The following is a 22,514-nucleotide window of genomic DNA, read 5'->3' as shown; positions in this document are numbered from 1 at the left end:
AGTTATTTATAAAAGCCTAGAATGGCCTGTCTGTAATTCATACTGTTTTTAGGAAATGTGACATGGTTGCATCTAAGGACAAACATCCATGTGGCAACCTGGAATTTGTGTCCTGGTAACAGGGGACGCTGAGAAGGCGGAGATAGTGAATGCCTTCTTTGCTTCGGTCTGTGCTTCAAAGACTCCCCCTCGGGACTCCTGCACCCTGGAGGGAGGAGAAAGAGTCTGGAAAATGGAGAGCTCCCCTCTGGTTGAGGAGGGCATGGTTCAGGAGCGTCTGAGTGGGATCAATGCACACAAATCCATGGGCCTCGATAGGATGCATCCACGCATGCTGAGGGAGTTAGTGGAGGTGATCGCCAAACCGCTCTCTATCATCTGTGAAAGGTCCTGGAGAACAGGAGAGGTGCCTGAAGACTAGAGGATAGCCAATGTCACTCGGGTCTTCCAGAAGGGCAAGAAGGAGAATCTGGGAAACTACAGGCCAGTCAGTCTCACCTCTGTCCCTGGAAAGGTGTTGGAACAGCTTGTTCTGCATGCCTTCTCCAAGCAATTGGAAGAGAAGAAGCTTATGAGGAGTAGTCAGCATGGATTCACCAAAGGGAAGTCGTCCTCGACCAACCTCATTGCCTTCTATGATGGCATCACCAGCTGGGTAGATGGGAGGAGAGCAGTGGATGTCATCTACCTTGACTTTAGCAAGGCTTGTGATACTGTCTCCCATGACATCCTGCTAGCAAAGCTGAGAAAGTGTGGGATATACGAGTGGACAGTAAGGTGGGTTGAGAACTGGCTGATTGGCTGAGCTCAGAGGGCAGTGATCGGCAGCGCTGAGTCCGGCTGGAGACCTGTGGCTAGTGGTGTTCCCCAGGGGTCGGTGCTGGGTCCGGTCTTGTTCAACATCTTCATCGACGACCTTGATGAGGGAATAGCGTCTGCCCTCAGCAAGTACACCGATGACACAAAGCTGGGAGGGGTGGCTGACACGCCAGAAGGCTGTGCTGCCATTCAGCGAGACCTGGACAGGCTGGAGAGCTGGGCAGGAAGAAACCAAATGAGGTTTAACAAGAGCAAGTGTAGAGTACTGCACCTGGGAAGGAACAACCGCATGTATCAGTACAGGCTGGGGGATGACCTGCTGGAAAGGAGCTCTGCGGACCTGGGGGTCCTGGTGGATGACAGGTTGGCCATGGGCCAGCAGTGTGCCCTGGTGGCCAAGAAGGCCAACGGGATCTTGGCGTGCATTAAAAGGAGAGTGGCCAGCAGGTCAAGGGAGGTGATCCTCCCCCTCTACTCTGCCCTGGTCAGGCCTCACCTGGAGTACTGTGTCCAGTTCTGGGCTCCCCGGTACAAAAAAGACAGGGATCTCCTGGAAAGAGTCCAGCGGAGGGCCACAAAGATGATACGGGGCCTGGAGCATCTTCCCTATGAGGAAAGGTTGAGAGACCTGGGTCTGCTCAGCCTGGAGAAAAGAAGACTGAGAGGGGATCTTATTAATGTTTATAAATACCTGAAGTGTGGGAGACAGAGGCATTTGGCCAACCTCTTTTCAATGGTCTGTGGGGACAGGACAAGGGGCAACGGCCACAAAATGGAGCACAGGAAGTTCCCCACCAACATGCGAAAGAACTTCTTCATGGTGAGGGTGACGGAGCACTGGAACAGGCTGCCCAGGGAGGTTGAGGAGTCTCCTTCTCTGGAGATACTCAAGGCCCATCTGGACGCCTAGCTGGACAACCTGCTCTAGGGAACCTGCTATGGCAGGGGGGTTGGACCCGATGATCTCTTGAGGTCTCTTCCAACCCCTTCAATTCTGTGATTCTGTGATTCTGTAACCTATCCTGCTATTTAGAAAGGTCTTTTTGGTGCTGGGCCAAAGAACAGAGATTATAAAAAAGGAAAAGTCCTTTACTGGCAGTGAGTTTTTTCATCAGCAGTAGGCTTAATCCTGTACCAAACCAGAGCTCGATCCTGTGGAAGTTGAGGCCACAGGAATCCTGAGGCCGAATTCATGTTGGTTTCAGTTGGAATCTGACCTGAATAAGGAAAGCAAGTCAGGGTTCTCGGGGGATATAGGGACTTAAAGCACAGCTACTGTCATTGCATACAGCTTCATAAGAGAAGCAGCACCTTGGAAAACTGTATTTAGGAAAAAAAATATCCCTGCCTGTGTTCGGGAGGTTTGTGACAGTTTACTGCAGCTTCAGATAGACTGAGAAAATGCACTAGTGAATGCACAATTTTATTTTATACTTCATGAATGGCAGTTAAAGGCAATAGCAGATTGTGCCAAAACACAAAGACTTCTAAATGTGTTACACCTCACTAGACTAAAGGAATAAGGAACACAAAAGTATCTAGTTGAACAGATTGGAATAAGGGGATGTGAAATGATCTGCTTAAGATCTAGTAAGATTATACGTTCTAAAATGTTACCCACACTATTATCAGTCCTTATTACCAGCTTTTATTTCAGTCAGAATGCAGATGGTATCTTTTTCTGTGCTAGTGCCTTTGGCATGGACACATCCCATCTATTCCAGTGATGGTTTCCTTAATGCATATTAGTTCATACCTGTTTGCTATAACACGAGAAAACACCTCAGTTCTATCTTTCTACATCTGCTTCCTTCACAGTTCTGTTCTCCCTTATGTGTCTCTTTGTTGTTACCATTGTCTACAGTGTCATCAATCTGGAATTGATGTCTGATGCTCGCCACTAAATTATTAATGAATACAGTGGCTTGAAAAGTAGATTCACTAGATTAGTCTTTAAAAGACACTGCTTCCTCTGGTAAGTGTCTACACCACCATTAATATTTTGCTGATGCTTTGACAATGGAGAACTATGAATCTATATTTCAGTGATTCTATTTATAAAGAATTTGCTTCTGGTTCTTCAAATGTACGTAATACTATATAAACCTTTGCAGATATGCCAATGTCTTATATATACCAAGAGCTTGACCCTTGCTGCACTTGGCATAGTTAGAGAGAGATGGGAGAAAGCATTTTCCTCCTGCTGTGGTTTTGAGTCAGTTTATATCAAAGCAGATTTGGGAGCTAGCGTGGAGAACCTCAGAGTTGCTGTAAGTTACACTAGCAGTAAAGGAGTGGATGATGTATGGTATCATGCCCCTCTGTCCACACCCCTGCACCTTCAGCAAACCCTCTGTACGGAACAGAAGCTGTGAAGACTCCACCGTGCCACCCAAGTGACAGTGCACCCTGGGCTCTTTGCTAGTGGCCAGAGGATGGGCTGAGGGTTGAATTCCAAAGCACAACTGTATTAAAAACAAATGCTGATTGCATTCTGAGGACACTTTTGTTCTATGAAGCCCTGTTGCTTGTCACTCACCACACACCTTTCGTCTAAACTGTTGTAGAGCGTGGGATCCCCATGCTGCGCAAGCATTTTCGTTAAAGTGGTATATATTTCTACCATCACTGAGGATTCACTAAGACATGGAAAATCTCCAGAGTTCTTTTTAAAACTTACAGATTTCATTTTTACAGCCCGTGACAAAAGCCTGTTCCTTGTGCTAAACTGATCGCTAGTCACTATTTGTAGATTCAGAACTCAGTGCAAAGGCCTGAACTGGTGTCTGAAAATCCAACTACTGTACCTTGTATAATTTCTGTGTTTTGCTTACGTAATGTAGATATGTAGCAATGCCTGGCAAATACACTGCTATTTCGCACGTTTGGAAGGATTGCGCTGTTTAGTGATGGGATCATTCCCATTTTGCTTCAAAAAAAGAAAGTTGCATGATGCTGAGGGGGAGAAATGGGAGAAGAGAAGCTGAGCGTGAGTTTCATTTCTCAGTTCTCCTGACTTGTGACTCTCGGTGGATCTGTACCCTCTCTGTCTGCAGACTCCCAGGGAGAGATCCGGAATGTTTTGCTTTCATGTAATAGCAATAACAAATTCTACACAGCATACAAAACAAATTCATTTTATTGTCCCATTTGGCAGGCAAGGTAAAATTTTCTTCCACCAATAAGTAAACGTTGACTTTTTCCATTACCCTGTCTGTCAGAATCCAATCACAGTGTATGTTGCTGTTGAATTGAAATCGTCCATATGGTGATGCGGACAAGCAGAAAAAACAAAAAAAACATAGCAAAACAGCTACTGCCATATAATACAGTGTATTTAAATCCTTTAGTTTTCCATGCAGAGAGTTGCCAGGATTAAAATGCGCTTTTCCCAGTAGTGAATCTTGTGTACCAGTCTCAAGACCACTAAAATCTCTTTCTCTTTGACTTCCTTCCCATCAACAGAGAATATTCATCTAGTATTGAAAAAACATGATCTTCAAAATCATGAAGTTTAAAAAAATAGCAATGTTAGACTTTGGGTTTCTTTTAAATTTGGCCTCTGAGTTTTACACCTGTTTTACGTGTATTTCTGTAGCTATAAAAGACTGTGTTTTTACTTTAGTTGAAGCTGAGATTCTCATATAGTCAGACATCTTCAGAAGTTACATCTTCTTGAAAACTAGCTGGCGTCACAAGAGTCTTGATAGAAAAAAACTATTAGAGATAGCACTATCATGACTACGTTTTATTTTAATGGAAGGAAAGGCAAATATCAAAAAATATGTTGTTGTCATCTTTCATTCAAAGAATAATGAATTAGAAATTGCAGTTTCCTTTTGTATCACTAGATGGTACATGGTAACTGTAGGGAAGCTGAGCTCTTCAAAACAATGTTGATTGAATACAGGTACTGCTGCTTTCTCTCCTGATCCAGCTAATGCACTGAGCAGACTCCTGGCTTGCAGAAAAAACACGTGCAAAACTATTCGTGACAAATAAAACTAGTAGTTACACTGAAACTCTGGTCCTAGTGCAGTCAGTGGCAAAAAGTGTCTGAGTGGTTCTGTGCAGATGTTTTCTGGGAAACTGCGTGGTACATAGGTCCTTATCTTAGGGTTATATTTGAAAAGAGGAACTCTGTATTGAAATGCTTGAAAACATCCATGCTTTCTTGGAAAGTTAGCAAAGTCTTCAAACTGCATGTATCGGCCCCTCTGAGCTACCTGCTGGTGAGCTCTCAATAGCTGTTGAATTCCTTGAAAAGACAGAATAAATGGAAATATAGGCTTGTAATTTTAGTTATGCCTGTATGAATTATCATATGATTGCTACACAAACATATAGTTTCACACTAAACAGCTAGTTTCACACTAAAAGATACATTATTCTTTTTACAGGCAATATTTTTGAATGCTACAATAACGCAATCAAAACAGCAACTCCTATAAAAGTTTTAAAATAAAAAATAAAAATAATAAAATAGGTAGAATGTGAAAATAGATGAAGTAAGAAAATAATAGAACAAACAAACAAAGAACAGCCAAAGCAAACTCCACAATTTTTTTCCAGAAGAGGTTGAATGCGAATTTTAGCATCTTGAGAAAAATTCAGCTTCTGAACCCTTTGAAAGGCTGACATGATTCAAGAAAGCTTCCCTGCCTGAGCTCATGTTAGGAGCTGATAACACTGCAACCTTAAGATATAAAAGTCCTCCAGCAAATAAAATGGCAGCTAACAAACACCCCAGCACTTTGATTTATTTGTAATATAGATTTCCTATTATTTTATAAAAGAGCCAAGAGCATTTTATGCTGTTCTGTTTTGGAGAACAGTTCAATAGCTTAAATGGAACCATTTCTTATTGCAATAATGATATTTCAGCCTGAAAGTTTTTGATTAAAAATTAAAATGTCTCTGGATGAATCTGTCCTCTAGGCTTTGCATGTGTGAAAAGGGCCCCATGGGCAAGATCTATGGACACTATACTGCAGTTAAATCTTGCTTCTCTTGTTCCACATAGGAGTTAACATTTTCTTAGAGCTTTTTAGGAAAAAAAAGATAGAAAAGCCTAGTTTTCAGAGGCTACTTTGTTGTGTGGTCATTTTTTGTTTTGTTTTGCTTTTATTTTTGTTCTTGTCGTTGTTTGTTTGTTTTTCTGTGTATGTGTGCGGTTTTTTGTTTGTTTGTTTTGTTATTTTGTTTTGTTTTGTTTGCATTCTCTTCCTTTCTCCCATGCTTAGGCTCTGTGACTTATTGGGTGAGACCCTTTCATTATGAAGGGCAGTATCATCTGAACCTCTCATATCAGTTTCTCACAATGTCACCAGTTTCCACAGCAGCATTAAGCATTTTGGGGAAGGACTCTCTGTGCCGAGGCTAAAAACACTCAGCTGTGGGAGGAAAGAGAAGCAGAAAACAGGTCTGAGGAGGAGAGGGAGTGCAGAGTGGGGCCATGCTGTGTTGTGGTTAATCCCCCAGCACTGTACCAAGAAGGTAAAAAAGGAGAGTCCCCAGACACTCAGCGTCATCTTCCATTACAAACTGCAGTGGAACAGGAGTCCCCTAAAAGCAGTTTTCAGTTTCCAGCCTCAGGGAACAGACCAATTTTTAACTTAAAGCCAGCAACAAAACACGTGTTCTAAAGACATACATAGAGCTACGGTACAGAAAAGTGAGAGAAAGAAGTTATGCCATACAAAAGAAGTGTTCTTCTTGGCTACAACAGCTAGCTATGTAGTGTGACAGCATCTCTTTTTTTTCTTGAGGAAAGAATAACAACACAGTGCAAAGAATATAACTGGGGTAAATGTTCTTCTTTGAAGTCTAGTCTCTCTTTGTACACTCAGATCTCAGTGAGATGGATATGATGGCCGATATTACAGAAAATGCTGGATTAGGTCAGACTTGTAATGCATTTCAGATATGCAATTGATATAGTACTGCTATGCAGAAATGCTTCTTAATGCTATTTGAATCTTTAAATGTCAATAATGTAGACTAAATAAATGTCTGTAAGAAGGAGTGTCTTCTTCTGTGGCTTCACCAGTCTTTTCTCCATAAAGAAGGGAAAGAAGACAGAGTAGTTATGACAAAATCTGAGTAGGAAATGAATCTCAATTAGTACTGAAAATAATCCCAACACCTTAGATGTTATAATTGCAATTTTAGTGACTATCACCTCTGTGAGCTACACAAGGTGGGACTGTTAACACAAGGATGATGTTGAAGACAGAAGCTATGCAGTATCACCTGCTTTCACATTTGTTTTATAAAGCGTTCTCAGAAAGTAGGATAGCACAGAAAAGTGCATTTCTTGGTGGCGTGAACTCTGAACTGACAGGAATTCATCGAGGACTTGAGGCATGCATTGATCAGCAGTGTTGCACTGCCTATTATAATTTAGTACTTAATTAACAAATCGGTGAAGGGAAATAGCATCCATAAGCACTGATAATGGGATGTTCAGGATAGCTTGCACAATAACCATTTGAATATTAAGAAAGAATAAAGTTAAAGGCTCATCACACAGCTCCAACCCAGTACTTCCACACAACCTTATATTTATGTTTGCAAATAGATCCAGCAGGATAGACTGCCCAAGAGAACAGCCACGTGTTTCGCTGCCTGCTGCCGTGCAATCTCCTTACCCTGTTCCGAGCCACATGTGAAAGTTTTGTGCCTTCCCCTTCCTATAGGAGGGAACAAGAAAGGGTTTGAAAACAAGAGAGTGCTTTAAACCCTGCGTAGATCTTCCCTAGGGGGAGGAGAAGGACAAGTCTACATCCTGGCTGAATTCTCCAACAAACTGGTTTTAAACCAGCATGAGCAGGCTCCCCTGCTAGCACCGTTTATCAGGAAGGGGTACTCCAGTAGAAGATAAATGACTTGCAATCTCAAGTGAAGGGAGGCATTTTCTGCAGCCCAGAGTGCAATACCCTTTCATGCTTTATGCTCAGTGCCTTAAAGTCAGCCACTTCCAGCTCATCACGTTAGTTCTTGTAGTGCTAACTGTTCTGGTGGAGTATGAGTCAGCTCTGTGGATTTCATAGGGTGACAAAAATCAGCTGCAGCATCACCACGTTCCCTCGCTGAACCCAAAGGAGGAGGGTAGAAAGAAGAAAGTACAATGCAGGGAAGAAAAGTTCTCAGAAGTATTACAGTGCCTTTGGGACTATAGCTTTCCAATATCTGCTCTGGCATCAGCTTTACCAAATCAGTAGCCAATTTAACTTTCTGTGAAGTGGCTTAAAGTACCTACCTGTCTCACAGGGGCCTTGTGAAGGTTTATTAGTTAAAAACCTTTGCAGATGGAAAGTGCAAAATGGGTGCATTCTGCTGATGCCATAATCCTCTCCAGGCTTCGAAGCGTCATCAGGAGACCCTCTGAGGAAAGCAGTTGTTTCTCAACCATGGATACTTGCCATTTGTAGTTCACTGTGTTTGCTTGAGTTTGTAACTGCTTGGATTTTGTTTGCTGCATTTTTTCAGTTCAGTTTGGTTGCTAGAATCTCAAGATGAAATACATTTGTTCAGTTTGTGGTGATGCTCCTCTGGGGATTGCTACACCTGAGACTTAGCCTTTGTGTACATCAGTTCATAATTATTGGTCTCATGAGAAGTAAAGTGAGATAAAGTGTTCTGTGGCAGGACTTCTTGAATTAGATCTCTTGGTGCATCTGGAATATTAGCTTGGAAATTGTTTGTGGTTTTAGGTCCGTTTTAATAATTCTGAAAAGCTTCTGATGTATTAATGCATCACTAATATGCAAGAATGTGTATTCTTTCAGATGGCTCAGGTAAACAGAGTAGGCATTTTGTTATTACATTCAAAGTTCTCACATGAGCCGCATGTCAAAAAGCCCTAATTACGTGGAGTATTGAAAGATGGGGGGAAGAGCAATGACATAAGGTGTTCTTGTTTCTTGACTTACAGCAGTGCTGTGAGGGGGTCGCATCACAAACAGATGAGGAGCCTCAGTTCACCACTCCTCCTGATTTTGAATAGGATGTTACTCCGGGCTGAGTTCTGGCCCTTGCTCTTCTGCATAACACTTTCCCCCCAGAATTAGTTTCACCGATTTCAGCTAATTCGTTCGGTTGTGGGATAATCACTTCTGCAGCTGCTGTCATCCCTCTTCAAGGAAGTTGTGATAGAGCTCTTCAAATTTGGGTACAGGCTTCAGATTTTCCATTATGCCCCTGTACTCGGCTCTGGTGAGGCCGCACCTTGAGTACTGTGTTCAGTTTTGGGCCCCTCGCTACAGGAAGGACATGGACGTGCTCGAGCGAGTCCAGAGAAGGGCGACCAAGCTGGTGAGGGGTCTGGAGAACAAGTCTTACGAGGAGCGGCTGAGGGAGCTGGGCTTGTTCAGCCTGGAGAAGAGGAGGCTCAGGGGCGACCTTATCGCTCTCTACAGTTACCTTAAAGGAGGCTGTAGAGAGGTGGGGGTTGGTCTGTTCTCCCACGTGCGTGGTGACAGGACGAGGGGGAATGGGCGAAAGTTGCGACAGGGGAGGTTTAGGTTGGATGTTAGGAAGTACTTCTTTACCGAAAGGGTTATTAAGCATTGGAATGGGCTGCCCAGGGAGGTGGTGGAGTCACCATCCCTGGAAGTCTTTAAAAGACGTTTAGATGTAGAGCTTAGCGATATGGTTTAGTGGAGTACTTAGTGTTAGGTCGGAGGTTGGACTCGATGATCTTGAGGTCTCTTCCAACCTAGAAATCTGTGTCTGTGTCTGTGTCTATTATCTTTGAAACAAGTTCTGAAAAATCTCATTCTGCGTGTCTCGGTTTTGTGTCACCATTTGGCACTGCTGACTTAGCTGTGTATTGGATAATGCCACAGGGACACATTCACGCCTAGCATAGCTGAGTGCAATTCCGGGGAGTTTAGCAGACTTTCAGCTGCTTACATCAGCAATGAATAATCTGTAGCCTTTAAACCACAGAGCACGTGAACAGCAAGACAACTCAGTTGCATCCATTCCCAGTATGAATTCCTAGATTTATACCAGGGCTAAATTTATGATATCTATTTACCTGAGTGCTCAACACTGTCCTCATAATTCATGTTGAGCAGCGTGCTGCAACTATGTTGTTCCTCTGAGTGTGAATTAAATTCATTGCTGTTATAAGAACACATAACTCCCTGAGCTCCAGTGAAGCGACATTGGGTTACACAAACTGAGTCCTATGATTTCATCCAAGGCTTAGTTAGAGGTAAAACAATTGGATACTGAAACAAAGTTGAATATGTCTGTAATGTCATAAAGAGTGAGCAGTAAGGCTAGAAGAGGTGATCGGATATGGATGAGTGAGTTAATTTACTTCTGATTTATAGTACAGACTCTGAAATTCTAGAGATTTCAAAGATTAAGTAGTACATTTTTAAGGAGGCATAGTGCTTTGGTTTGATAAAATACGATTTTCACTTTTACATGCATTTCCAAAGCATGAAAACTATCTGTATGAGTTTAAGAAATGTATGCAGTTGTATACATCCTCATGTATAGAGCCGTGGATGCTTCATGGTCTGTGGTTTGTGCAAAAATTTCTGAGATGCTCTGGCCCAGCAAAGGAGACATTCTGTGAAGGTTCAGATAAATTAGCACTGGTGGGTTTGGTTCAGCTTGACTTGATGTTCAGTAATTGCATTGACAGGGCAATTCTTTGCATTGTCAAGCTTATTATCGCTCATTACTCCCATATCAGTTGCTAGCTTGCTGTGAAATGACAGCAGGAGGTACAAATGGCAAAGCTCTGCAGAGGAATACTTTGGACACAGGGTATCTGTACAGATGTGGTGGACAAGCTGGGATTACTGAGTGAGCGTGGAAGCTGGATATTTCTGCTGAAAAGTTTGGCAGAGGTTTGGTTACTTATTTTATAGTTTTACCTGATATCATCAGGCTTCATCCTTCAGCACAGTGTCAAAGGTCTTCAGGGCAGCTGTGAGCAAAAGAGAGGCTGTTGCTACCAGAGCCGATAGCTGCCGTGCTCTTCAAGGCTGCAAAGGTGTTTTTGCCTTGATGGCAGATGCTGAAGAATCACATCACAGGAAATTACCCTTGTGATCTCTTTGGTGTGTAATGAGATACACATAGAAATTCCCGCAGTGTGATAGCAGCAGGGGACTGTACAACATATACAAGGAGCACCAAAGTTGTCATCTTTCCACTGTCCATCTGTGGGTAGAGCGGTGGAATAACACCATAATAGAATAATTGCCTTAATATTATTTGACACTGCCAGTCTTGCTGATAATCGAATGTGCTTAAATTAGGAAATGCCATTTCTTGAGATGCAATGAAAGACAGCATTGTTAACTGCCAGTAGCCATAGCTTAACAGGTAATTGCAGCTATGTATGAGCCATGCTTGTTTGATTAAATTGGTTTACCCAATAATTGAAGGCTTATTATGATATAATTGTAATTGTAATATACTGTGTTATTTCTGAACAATAGAAGAATAAAGGCTAAAGGGTATCCAGTGGAACAAACCATCTCCTGCATGCAAATAAATTATCCCGTCACTGTTATAAACAAGAAGCATTGTGTTCTGCCAGACTCGCAACAAAGAAATCATTATCTGTCTGGCCTTTGCATTGAAGAACAATAATCTGTATTTCCAAAATTAAAACCATAATTAAGCTATTATTATGAGTCCACGAAACAAGAATGAGGAAAATGATAGAGTTAGTCCCCTCTGAGTCTCACATCCCCAATTAGCAACCCCTGAATCTGTGGTTCACATTTTTCCCACATAAGGATAGCTTTGCCTGGCTCTCTGTTGGTTATGGAGGCATCACCCCGTGGGGCAGCCAAATCACGGCAATGCTTCTCTCATTACCCACCTGCCAATGAGACAAGAGTCTCACGGGGATGTCCTTCAGATACTTTGGGACGGACATAGGCCCTGTTTGGCGCTGGAACCCAGAAAACTGCACAGCAGCTCTCTGACTGACAACTGTTCACAGATTTTTTGAGCCAGTGGAAATCGGTTGAAATCACTCCTAATGCCCTTCTTCAGGGTTGCATTTGACTCTCCGTTGGGTACGGCTGGAAGTCCTAGTCCTAATCAATGTGTCCATATAGAATCATGGCAAATAAGAGTGAAAAAAGACAAAGGTGATCTTTCAAAGTTTCTACCGTGAAGCAGGCCCTCTGAATTACAATTGAGAATATATAGATGTGTATATATGTGTTTGTCTATAGTATTATTATTGTCAGAACAGGCCAAGATCTTCACAGGTCTTATGTTTCATATGCCATTAATTTGTTATTGAATTTAGAAAGAAGACATCGTTCAGCTCATCTGGACACAGTGGCGAATAGTGAAAGTTAGAAAGAAGTCTCCCATTCGGTCTTTGGTATCTCCTAAGCTTCTGCAGAAAATGAGCAAGTTACAATGCTGTAGCTAAGGAATTTGCTACATTGCCTAAGATGGCTGACGGTGCAAAAAGAACTTCAGATTTGGAAAGTCGAGTCTGCAGTGAGTCAGAAAATATAGAGAACAGTCTTCATTTAACATGACTCACTCACATCCTGTCTCCAGATTTAAGGCTGAAACTGACTGAGCAAAGAGTGCAGAATACAGTGGAAGAGTAAGGTCATGACAAAAAGCAAGAGGTCTATTTTTTTTCCTTCCTGTAATAGAAACTCCCAGGGAAAAACATGATCCAGGGCAAGTAGTAATGAAGTTGCAGGTAAACTGTGTGTTTTAGGCTCTGTTTTTGCCTCCTGTGCCTGCCCGCTGACTTCCTCAGCACTGCTACCTTGTTTGTGCCTGGATGTCAGCAGCTCTGCAGCTCCATCAGCTCCTGCCCTGCACCCCCTGTGTTTTGCTGCTGAGCACACACGGCACTGCTCCAGTGCTGAGGCCACCTGTGTGTCCAAGGGATCTCAAAATAGATCTTTCTAAAGTAGATCTTCCTTTGCTTCCTGGCCATGTGATGCTAAGTGCGTCAGTGTGCGTGGTCCAAACGGGGACAGCTGCAGAGCAGGAGCGCTGCTGTGCTCACATCTCGGCTCTGAACCAGGCCACTCAGCCGTGACCCCAGCTGGCCTGCCAGCCCAGCGAAATGTCACCTCCGAGGGTTGTGCTGTTTGGAGTAGAGGTCTCTCTCTGTCCCTTGTAATGCGTTTCTTTAACCTCCCGACCACAACACATGCATGAAATGACACCTGCTGGGGTGGACATAGGCATTGATGCACCCAGCTTGGCATTTAGTCCCAGGTTTTGCTTTTTAATTCTGACTACATTAGGCAGTTCTTTGCTCTGCTTTCTGAGGATCCCTATAGGGACCAGGAGACACGGGGCGGGGGAAGCTTATCTCGGTATTGACAAGTGCCATTTGTGACAGGGGAGGAAAGGGTTGGGTTTACAACCTAACCCCAAGGCTTCTGAGAAATCTAAGGCACTCATTCATTTTTATTATTTTTAGGTATTATGTATACGTATACCTTAAGATGTCAGCATCATTAAAATGATTCATTAAAATCTCATCTCACTACCCAGAGGGGGACTGTTGGTGTTGCTCTGCATTGCCATACCCCATACGTCCCTCTCCTGAGCGATATCAAAGGGCTGGACTCAGGAGTGGGTTTCCACATGAGTCAGTGGGGTGGCAGAGATGTGTGCGTGCTCCCTCTGCTGTCTCTTCGTGCTTGCTGGAGCAAGCTGCAGCACTCATCCTCCTCTGCAGAAATCTACTCTGGAAAAGCTTTTCCAGAGCTGGACAGGGCTGCCGTGTGTTCATGGCACGAGCTGGGCACAGTTCGGCTGATGTGGTCATTAAAAGGGTCCTACAAAGCCCACGGTCCTGTCGCTGGCTGTGGGGGTGAGCATCCAGGTAACCTTAGAGAAGGCTCTGCTCCTCCAGGCAGTGTCTTTCAGGTGCAATGTAAAGCAGTAGTAGGCTGCTAACACATATCACTGGTCCTCTAGGATTATATATATATATATATATATTTGTGTTAAAATAGTACTATCCTACTGAGGATTTAAGAAATTGCAATTTGGTTGTCTGAACCCTTCCTCTTCTCCTCCAAAATCGTGAAGACAAATTACAAATTTTAAGTTCAGAAAGCAAAATAAGTCACTGCATGAGCAACCAAAATAAGGAAGCCTATTTGCCTTTGAATTCACATCTTCTGACCGCAGTCCTTCCCTTTTTCCCCAGTAGCCCTACTTTTGCCACTGCTCAAGAGCTCTGTACGTGCCAACTGGCAGGCCAGGATCTGTCTGTCAAATGCATACCTTGTACAGAACATATATATATATTATTTATTTATTTTTTTCAGATCTGGATGAAACTGTCCAGTAAGCTGACAAGTTGCTGGGACAGCTAGCTGACAGGTGCCTAGCATGACAGCATAAGTTTTGTTCCTGTAAGAAAGGAGATTATAGAGTTTATGTTTTGTATTTGTCTTCTGAATTTGGAGGTTTCAGTGTTCATTTGAGTCACTGAGAAACGTGGAGAGTAAATTTTGTTTGGAAAGCAATAGGAAAAGCTGTGTGGTTTTATTTTCCTCAGTATATGGATGTGGAAACTGGGAGTACAGGCACTGCATATCCTGATAAAAGGTAAAATTATAAACTGGCCACAGATGGGATGGAAGCGGTATTTTAGTTTTACCTAGCTAGCTTTCTCAGAGTGTTTGGCATGTGTTGCATTTTCCTTTGCTCCCTGCCCTCAGTGGGTGTTATTGTTTATTATATCCAGAAAAGAGAGAAATGAGATTTAGACTTTTAAAGAACTCCTTTAGTTCAGTTTCCTGCAGCTGTCCTCTGAATGATTCCCATTCATGGCCATACCCATTTCATCCTTGGCAGTGTTGATATATATATTTTATCTGCTTCATAAATAGATTTAGATTAGAGAGACTCATAGCAGAAGATGGGAAAAGGAGACATTAAGAGATAGTATAGTCCATCCCTCCGTTCTAATGCAGCACCACCATACACCTCTGTTGTTTAATAGCTATTTTTCTAACTTGTGTTTGCTGAGGTTTATTGACAGAGGCTCCACAGTTTCCTTATAGCATTATTTCCACTGGCTTGCCCCTTTTGCCATTCAATACTGTTTTTAATGCCTCATCCTGATATCCCTTTCTGTAGTTCAAAAGCATAACATCTCTTTAGCTTGTGCGTGCTGAATGAACAATGGTACATACCTGAAGTATGTCCATGTGTCCCCTCCATCTTCTCTTCTCTTGCCTAGCAGTCCAGACCCCCGAGTCTCTCTCCTCACGGAACATTTTGCTGGAGCTCTGACCATTCTCAGTGCTCTTGCCTGAACTATTTCCAGTTAAACCATCTCTTTCTTGAACTGTGATACCTTAAGAGGACACTGTACTTCAGCTGGGACATTTAACAGTTCTGAGAACAGACGAATTGCTTTGTTTGTGTGTTACGGGCTACATCCTTGCTTGTGTGTGCCGGTATGATGTTGCTTGCTTTCTGATAGCATGACACTGTTTCTTCCATTCAGCTGAGAGTTACCACTGCTGCCTAAATGGCCTTTCCTCATTCCTCTATGTGTTTGTATATTCCTGCCTATGTGTGGTGCTCTGTATTTTCCTTCTTGAATTTCATCTTGCTGCTTCACAAATACCCATGGGTACGTTCAGCTGTTGGCTGAGGACTTCCCAGAGACTCGTTCTGGTACTTAACTGAGCAGAGACACTGCCTGTGTTTCACACCAGCCGGACACCAAGGAAGTGGTAAAGCAGCCCAGGCACGTCTCATAGCCTGGCAGCAGAGCTCATGCAAGGCTGACAGCTTTATATGGAATTGTGCTGACAGCTTTATATGGAATTATTACTCATTATTGCTTACATAAAAGTGGCATGCAAAGAAACCTTAACTGCAGATCTGTGTCTCTATATTTAAAAAAAAAAAAAAAAGAAAGTAAAAAGTTGTTTAAGAAAGTATGCAATGGTGTCAATGTATCCTCTAAATAAGCCTCTGTCTAGGTGCTTTGTGTTGCTCATTGCCTTATAGCTTGCAAAGAACATCCACTTTTCAAACTGATATTGAAATTCCTCGTGGTACTATCAGCCATTTTTCAAGCCATGGCAGTTACTGCTTTCCCACAAGGGAAGATAGCTGAAGGATGATGAGGATGCTTCTGCAGCTCTAACTCTTAGTAATAAATAATACAGTGCTATTAGTGCGATTTTTATGAAGTAACGTTTCAGTAAAAGCTGGTTACAATACACACTAAGTAGGATTTATAGGCCTGAAATTATAAGTATCCAGCATTCCTGACCAATGACTTATTTATTCTTGTAGTCGGAAGACAAAGCTTTCTATATTGAAAAATAGTTGATACCTCTTTAATTCCAGCTTAGGTACAATGTGGACATTGTGCTTTTTAACCACCCACTGACAGTAACTAAAGTGCAGTGGACCTGCATTTTGTAATGTATGAAACTGCTCCTAGGATTCTGCAGGACCCATGAGAAAATTGCAAGGAATTCTTACTTATCCCTGGGCGAGTGTTCCTCGCCTGAATAAAATAAGTCTTTCTAAGAGCTTCATTCTTAAGATCTTATATTAAGGTGGCCCCCTAATGGTGTACCAGAATCTCATCTTAAGGTGCCCAGCTGACTTTCAAATACCTACTTTTAATTGCCATCTTTTCTTTCCCCAGGGATTATTTTTGAAAATGTAGGTCTCAGGGTGCATGTGCTTAAGAAATTATCTTATGTTGACATTGCTCCCTTGTACAACAAAGCAAAATGAACCAAAACAAGAAAATGATCTGTCAGGCAAAATTTCCACTAACTTGAGAAGTCTTGCTTCTCTTTTCTCCTTCCCTTGTGCAGCAAGCACAATATGTCTAGACTTCACTAATGCATTAGGCACAGCAAATGTAAGGGTGTAGGAAACAGGATGTGAAAAGAAACCACAGATTGGAGATGCTAATTACATCATTTGATGCACTACTGGAGTGCCAGCTAATAATGCCAGCTAATAAAAGAACTCTTGTAGAGCAGGGTACGTGCTTGTTCTTATCATCTGGAGAGCTATCACCAAAAGATACTGCTATAAGATTTGTCCAGATAGAGAATAATAGACAGAGACAGACAATAACGCAAACCACTTTATTAACATGCAAATGCTCCCTTTCAGGATTTCAAGGTGTTTAAAACTGGTGGCTCATGTAATGTGTTCCTGTTTTTAGATAAGTGTGATCCAAAACCCCGTCTTCGCCCAGTCCTTCCACCCCTGACCCCAGTGCACAACACACGCACCTGGGGCTTCCAAGTCATGCTGTCAGCAGAGTGGAGTTAGCGATCCTGCATACAGCCCATCTGCTGAACAGAAGGTGTCTGGGGCAGGGGCTGGTGGGTAGGAATGGGTTTTAGAAAAAGCTAACTTGAATCTGGAAAAACTAGGTGCTCATCACACTCCAGGAAAGTCAAAGTTGCTCTTCAATGGAAGGGAGAGACGGGAAGAGCAGTAATATCTCAGGTACTGTTAATGAACAGCATAGCAATAAAACATAAACATCTGACAGAGGCATCATCACCAAAAGTGACAGAACTGTGCCCTTATGCCACTGTACAAGAGATCTCTTGGTTTAGTAACAGTGACAGCTCCTTCCCAGCTATTGAGTCTCTTGCTTGCAAAAGCAAATACTCTCCTACTAGCTAGCAGAGAATTAACAGTAGGGAAAAAAGGCGGTGAAAGGGTGAGCTTTTTTTTTTTTTTTTATTAATATTTTGGGCATTGCTTTTCCAATAACTAGCAGTGGTACACTGACATCTGCAAGTGTTATGTAATTTACCCATTGTTAGTCCCCTCCTGCTGTATGAGACTATCAGTTTTGTTTCAAAGAGCAGAATTATTAGAGTAGCTGTATGACAGATTTGCTGTCATTTACGCATTGGAGGTTATTTTTATGAGCAAAGTCTCACAGTGGGAAAAAGAAAAAAAGAAAAAAAAAAGACTATAATTTTGAATTACACTTTTTCTGTAAGATGTTTTTCAAAGTTTGTACCTTTGACAGCAGAATAAGACAATGTGCCAGTTTTGATAAGAAAAGAACATACCCTTGCACTGGTTGTGTTGACTTGCATATGAAATTTTATTCATCCTTGTCCTTGTACTTGGACATGGACTGAGATATACAGTGCATTGATAACACAGTAAGGATCAAACCATCAGTGAAACCAGCTATTTTGTGCTCTAGCATAAGATAGAAAGAGGAGCTACCTTCCTGTTTTTCAGTCACACATGCACACAAAGAAACAAACACAAAAAAGCAGTTCCTTCATCTCATTCTCTGGGAGAAAACCTGTTTCACACGTTGGTTGCTCTACTGGTTCCTCCTGGGTAATGACTGTACAAACATTGGTAGAACTTCATTAACCTGCTCGGCCCTGGGTATGCTGGAGTAGGCTATGAATCAGTAGAGATCGTTTCATGCACAGATTAAATAATCATGAGAGTATGTTTTACAGTCTCTTCCTTTAGCCAGTCAACCCTCTGTTCCTGTATCTGCCTTAACTTGCCTTTTCTCCATTTTCCTTCTATAGGCACATCAAGAATAAAATAAACAGAAACCTGTTTCATTCTGGGATCATTTATCCTCGTGCCTTATTCCCATTATACAAGAAAAAAAAATGGTTGCTGTTGTTAGTTTAATTTTGTTCACATCACCCTTTTAAAGGTGCCAGACCATCTCACAGCTTTTCTCCCTCTTGCTCCTGTTATACTGCATCCTATTTTTTTGGTGCTTGCATTTTCTTCTTCCTCCACAGTATTTATTACTGAAAAAAGTGTGTGGAAATTTAATCCAAGAGAGCTCCTTTCCCCAGGCTGGGACTCCTTGATTACAAGGAAGCCTCGTGTTGGAACAGTTTGGTTTTGCTTTACTTCCTAGCCTTCATAAGATGAAACAACTGAATTAAGATAAGCATGGGAGAGATGCAAACAGAAGGAAAAAGAAAGAGGAGTCTCAGAAGTCAAATGCAAGGAGAGTTTTGTCATTCGGGTGGCAGATGTGCCTGTAAGAATACCCAAGAAAGAAGACGGATTAGAAGGAGGGGATCAGCGTTAGTGCGGAAGAAAGGGAATAAGAAAAGGACACTTAGAATTGAATTGGAGAGGACAGAAGGAAGAAACAAGAATAGAGGTGAATGTGAGACCAATCTGTGTGACCGCAATGACCAGAGCTCCAAAAATTTCAGACAGAGGCAGGGAATCCAGAAGGTATTGCAGCTGAAGAAAAGCTAGTCAGAAAGGAAAATGGTTAAAGACCCACAAACGAATCCACTCACTGGAGTGGCCTTGAGCTAAGAGTAATGTAGATGCGCACACAGAGTAACTGCAGACTTGCGTGTGTATCGAGAAAGCAAGGTGGAAATATCCTACCTCCTATTAACCTTCCCATGAACAGCTGTCCTGGTTTCAGGTAGGACAGAGTTAATTTTCCTCCTAGTAGCTGGCAGGGTGCTATGTTTTGGATTAGGATGAGAAGAGCGCTGATAACATGCCGATGTTTTAATTGTTGTAGAGCAATGCTTACACCAAGCCAAGGACTTTTCAGCTTCTCGCTCTGTCCTGCTAGCGAGCAGGCTGGGGGTGCAGCAGGAGCTGGGAGGGGACAGACCCAGGACAGCTGACCCAAACTGGCCAAAGGGGTATTCCATACCATCTGACGTCATGCTGAACAATATATAGGGGTGGCTAGCCGGGGTGGGGGGGCCGGCTGCTCGGGGATAGGCTGGGCATCGGTCAACGGGTGGTGAGCAATTGCATCGTGCATCACTTTGTACACATTATTACTATTATTATTATTATTATTATTATTATTATTGTTATTGTTATTATTTTCCCTGTCTTAATAAACTGTCCTTATCTCAACTCACAGGCTTCACTTTCCCGTTTCTCTCCCCCATCCCGGAGAGGGAGGGGGGAGGGTGAGCGAACGGCTGTGTGGTGTTTGGCTGCCAGCCGGGCTAAACCACAACAACAGCCCAGATTGGATAAGGTAAGGGTGAGATGGAAACGGAGCCACAAGGCACTGAAGTACATTTCAGATGACTGCTAGGAAATACTTAGTGCATTCTAAAGAGGAGCACCAGATGGCCAGTTTCAAAGTTCCTTAAAGGTCTGTTTTCTTGCTGACATGTGTATGATCATTCTCAGACAGCTTTATATCTAAAAAGATGGTTAACAAATGTTACCCAGGCAAGATGATCTTCCAACCAGCCTTCTGCAGGAGTGCAGAGAGTTTATTTTTAAGAAATTGAATGACCGTCTTTGAGTGTGAGGGATTGATGTGGACATTATTAGTATATTAAAATACTTTAGAGAATATTATCAACAAAAGTTTCATCCAACCATGAAAAAAGATAAATTTCAGTGCCAAACAAATCAATGCATGCACTAGTTTCTCAAAGGCAGATACAATTAGCATTCTGGAGGTGAAAGAGCAGACCTAAATCCACTAGAAATATCACAGCTAAGTTAGGAGAGAAAGATGTAAGACACAGATGTGCTATCATAATGGTGAACAAACATGCTGACTTATCATCTGTTGAAATGATATCAGTTTATCACAAAATGCTAGGAAAGGGCTAATCCCCCTTTAACAAGAGGCCGTATGGAAGAATTATTTGAGGGTGTATAACTGCAGAGCACTCTTGCTGCCTAAGAGTGCAAGATCCTTAATGTGTAAACTTTGTGCTAAGTAACGGCAGTGAGATAGCAGATGTGAGCCTGGAAATGTGATGGTACCACCCAAGCCCTGCCTGTTGGATTTAAGCTACCCTGAAACTGCAGCTCTAACTGCTGCTTGCAGAACGTCACTGCAAGTAAGGAGTGACTCCCGTAATCATCTCTTATGTCATGCTATGCAGATTTATTGTTTGAATTATTGTAACTTCATGTGAACCGTACAGATGAAACCCAGTGCTGTCTCTGAAAATAACAATGCATAGCAATTAAGTACAAGACTCATTGTACATTCATGCTGCATCATAAAGTCAAGCCTTCAATAAGCTGCAGAGCCTAAAACCACAGAAACAAAAAAGAGATGAGGGCTAGTGACTCATGAGGGCTATAGAGGAATACTTCTGAATTAATAACAATATTCATGTGCTGCTTTCCCATCAGCATAACTACCACAAATATCCAGAGGCAGTTGGTAGAGAGCATGACACAAGACCTTCATTGTGAGGGCTGGCTGGTGATGGTCCCACTCCGCTGGTGGGTCCTTCTGCTGCCGCTGCTACCACACGCAGCAAAGCCCGGCTGAGGGGAGAGTCATTTATTCAGTGCGTTGATCAGCCCGGCAATTCTCCTGTGGTGGTGGTGGTGGCTCAGAATAAAGCTGCTGGCACAATTTCAGTGAAGGGTTCAACAGTTCACAGCTTTAACTGTTTATGATGCCTTACCACTGGATTCCCCTATTCAAGTGTTCACTAACATGGAGCCAGGTGAGGGAACCAGGTACTGCTTGGTTAGACAGGTCTGGAACCTGGGCCATAACTGTGGCTTTTTTGAAATTTTCTCCCTTTTTGTTAATTATAATTCTCTGAATGGTTTTACTGTCAGAAACAACACATCATTTGTGTTGTCCTACTGATCATAACTGATACTTAATATTTTATTCCAGAACTGTTCTTTAATAATTAGCACACTGTGAATTTGGCCAACAGTTAACACCTGTTCAACTAGTCCCCGTTCTGAGAAAATCATTCATAATCCTACTCTGTTCATAACGTGACTCTGGGAATTACTTAAAATTGACTATTAAGGTTTTGAAGTATTTTTGTGACCGGGAAACAATTGTCAGGAAAGAAATTTCACACAAATTTAGTCACAGCTATGTGCAGCACTTAATTAGCATTTCTGCAGTAAGGTCATGTGACTCCCCATTAGCTCTTAATGACTTTGTATGTAAGATCATCGACCCCTGATTTCACATAGTTATTGCTTGGTGGGCTGTGAGTGCCATTGCAATATATTTGACCTATAAAGACCCGTATTCTTCAGTTTCTTGGTAGTCCCAATGGAGCAGTTCACCTGCAGTCAGTGTAGTTTCCATTCAGTGCCAGGGCTGGAGAAACTTGTAGTTGCCCAGATGAGTTGGATGTACTTTTTAGTGCTTCACCATGGCTACAAGAAATATTATCAAACACTATTCCTTGTGGGAGTGAACAACATGACGGCAGCTTCCTTGATCATTTCCAGGAAAAGTTGTATCATGGTTTTTCAGGTACTCTTGCTATAAATTATTACTGCCACAAGCCAGATTCCTTTTACATTTGTATCCCTTGCTGAAAGGTTGCAGTATTCCAAGTCCTGCTTTTGGTAAGACAAGCCATCTCACTTGTCACTGCCACTTGCGTAAGAAGGGAGAGGCACACTGGAGTTTCTAATAAAGGTTTATATGGCAGTGCACAACAAAGCTCACATTTGTATCCTCAGTTCTCTTCCTTTGGCCCTCTTTTTTCCTTCAACCTGTTGCTCTTGATACTGCTTTTCCAGTCTTCTGTCTATCTTTGCTAGATACATAGCACTCCTTTGTCTCCTCCAAATGATGCAGCAAAAAACAACTGAGATCAAGGACATTCTTGGTTTAGCTCCCTTATTTTGCTTTTTCCTCTTTTTAATTTCCCTCTGAACACTCTTGTTTGTTTTTATAGGTTTTGCTTGTAATTCTATCAAAA

General features: G+C 42.4%; 1 pseudogene; it reads left to right on the top strand.

The window, feature by feature from the left end:
* The first annotated feature begins 88 nt into the window (after positions 1-88).
* Positions 89-9,480, top strand: LOC126913252 (uncharacterized; annotated as a pseudogene).
* Positions 9,481-22,514: the final 13,034 nt, after the last annotated feature.

The sequence above is a fragment of the Cygnus atratus genome, chromosome 3 (genome assembly GCF_013377495.2).
Source record: "Cygnus atratus isolate AKBS03 ecotype Queensland, Australia chromosome 3, CAtr_DNAZoo_HiC_assembly, whole genome shotgun sequence".
Taxonomy (NCBI): Eukaryota; Metazoa; Chordata; class Aves; order Anseriformes; family Anatidae; genus Cygnus; species Cygnus atratus.
This window is presented reverse-complemented; position numbering and strand designations above follow the sequence as displayed.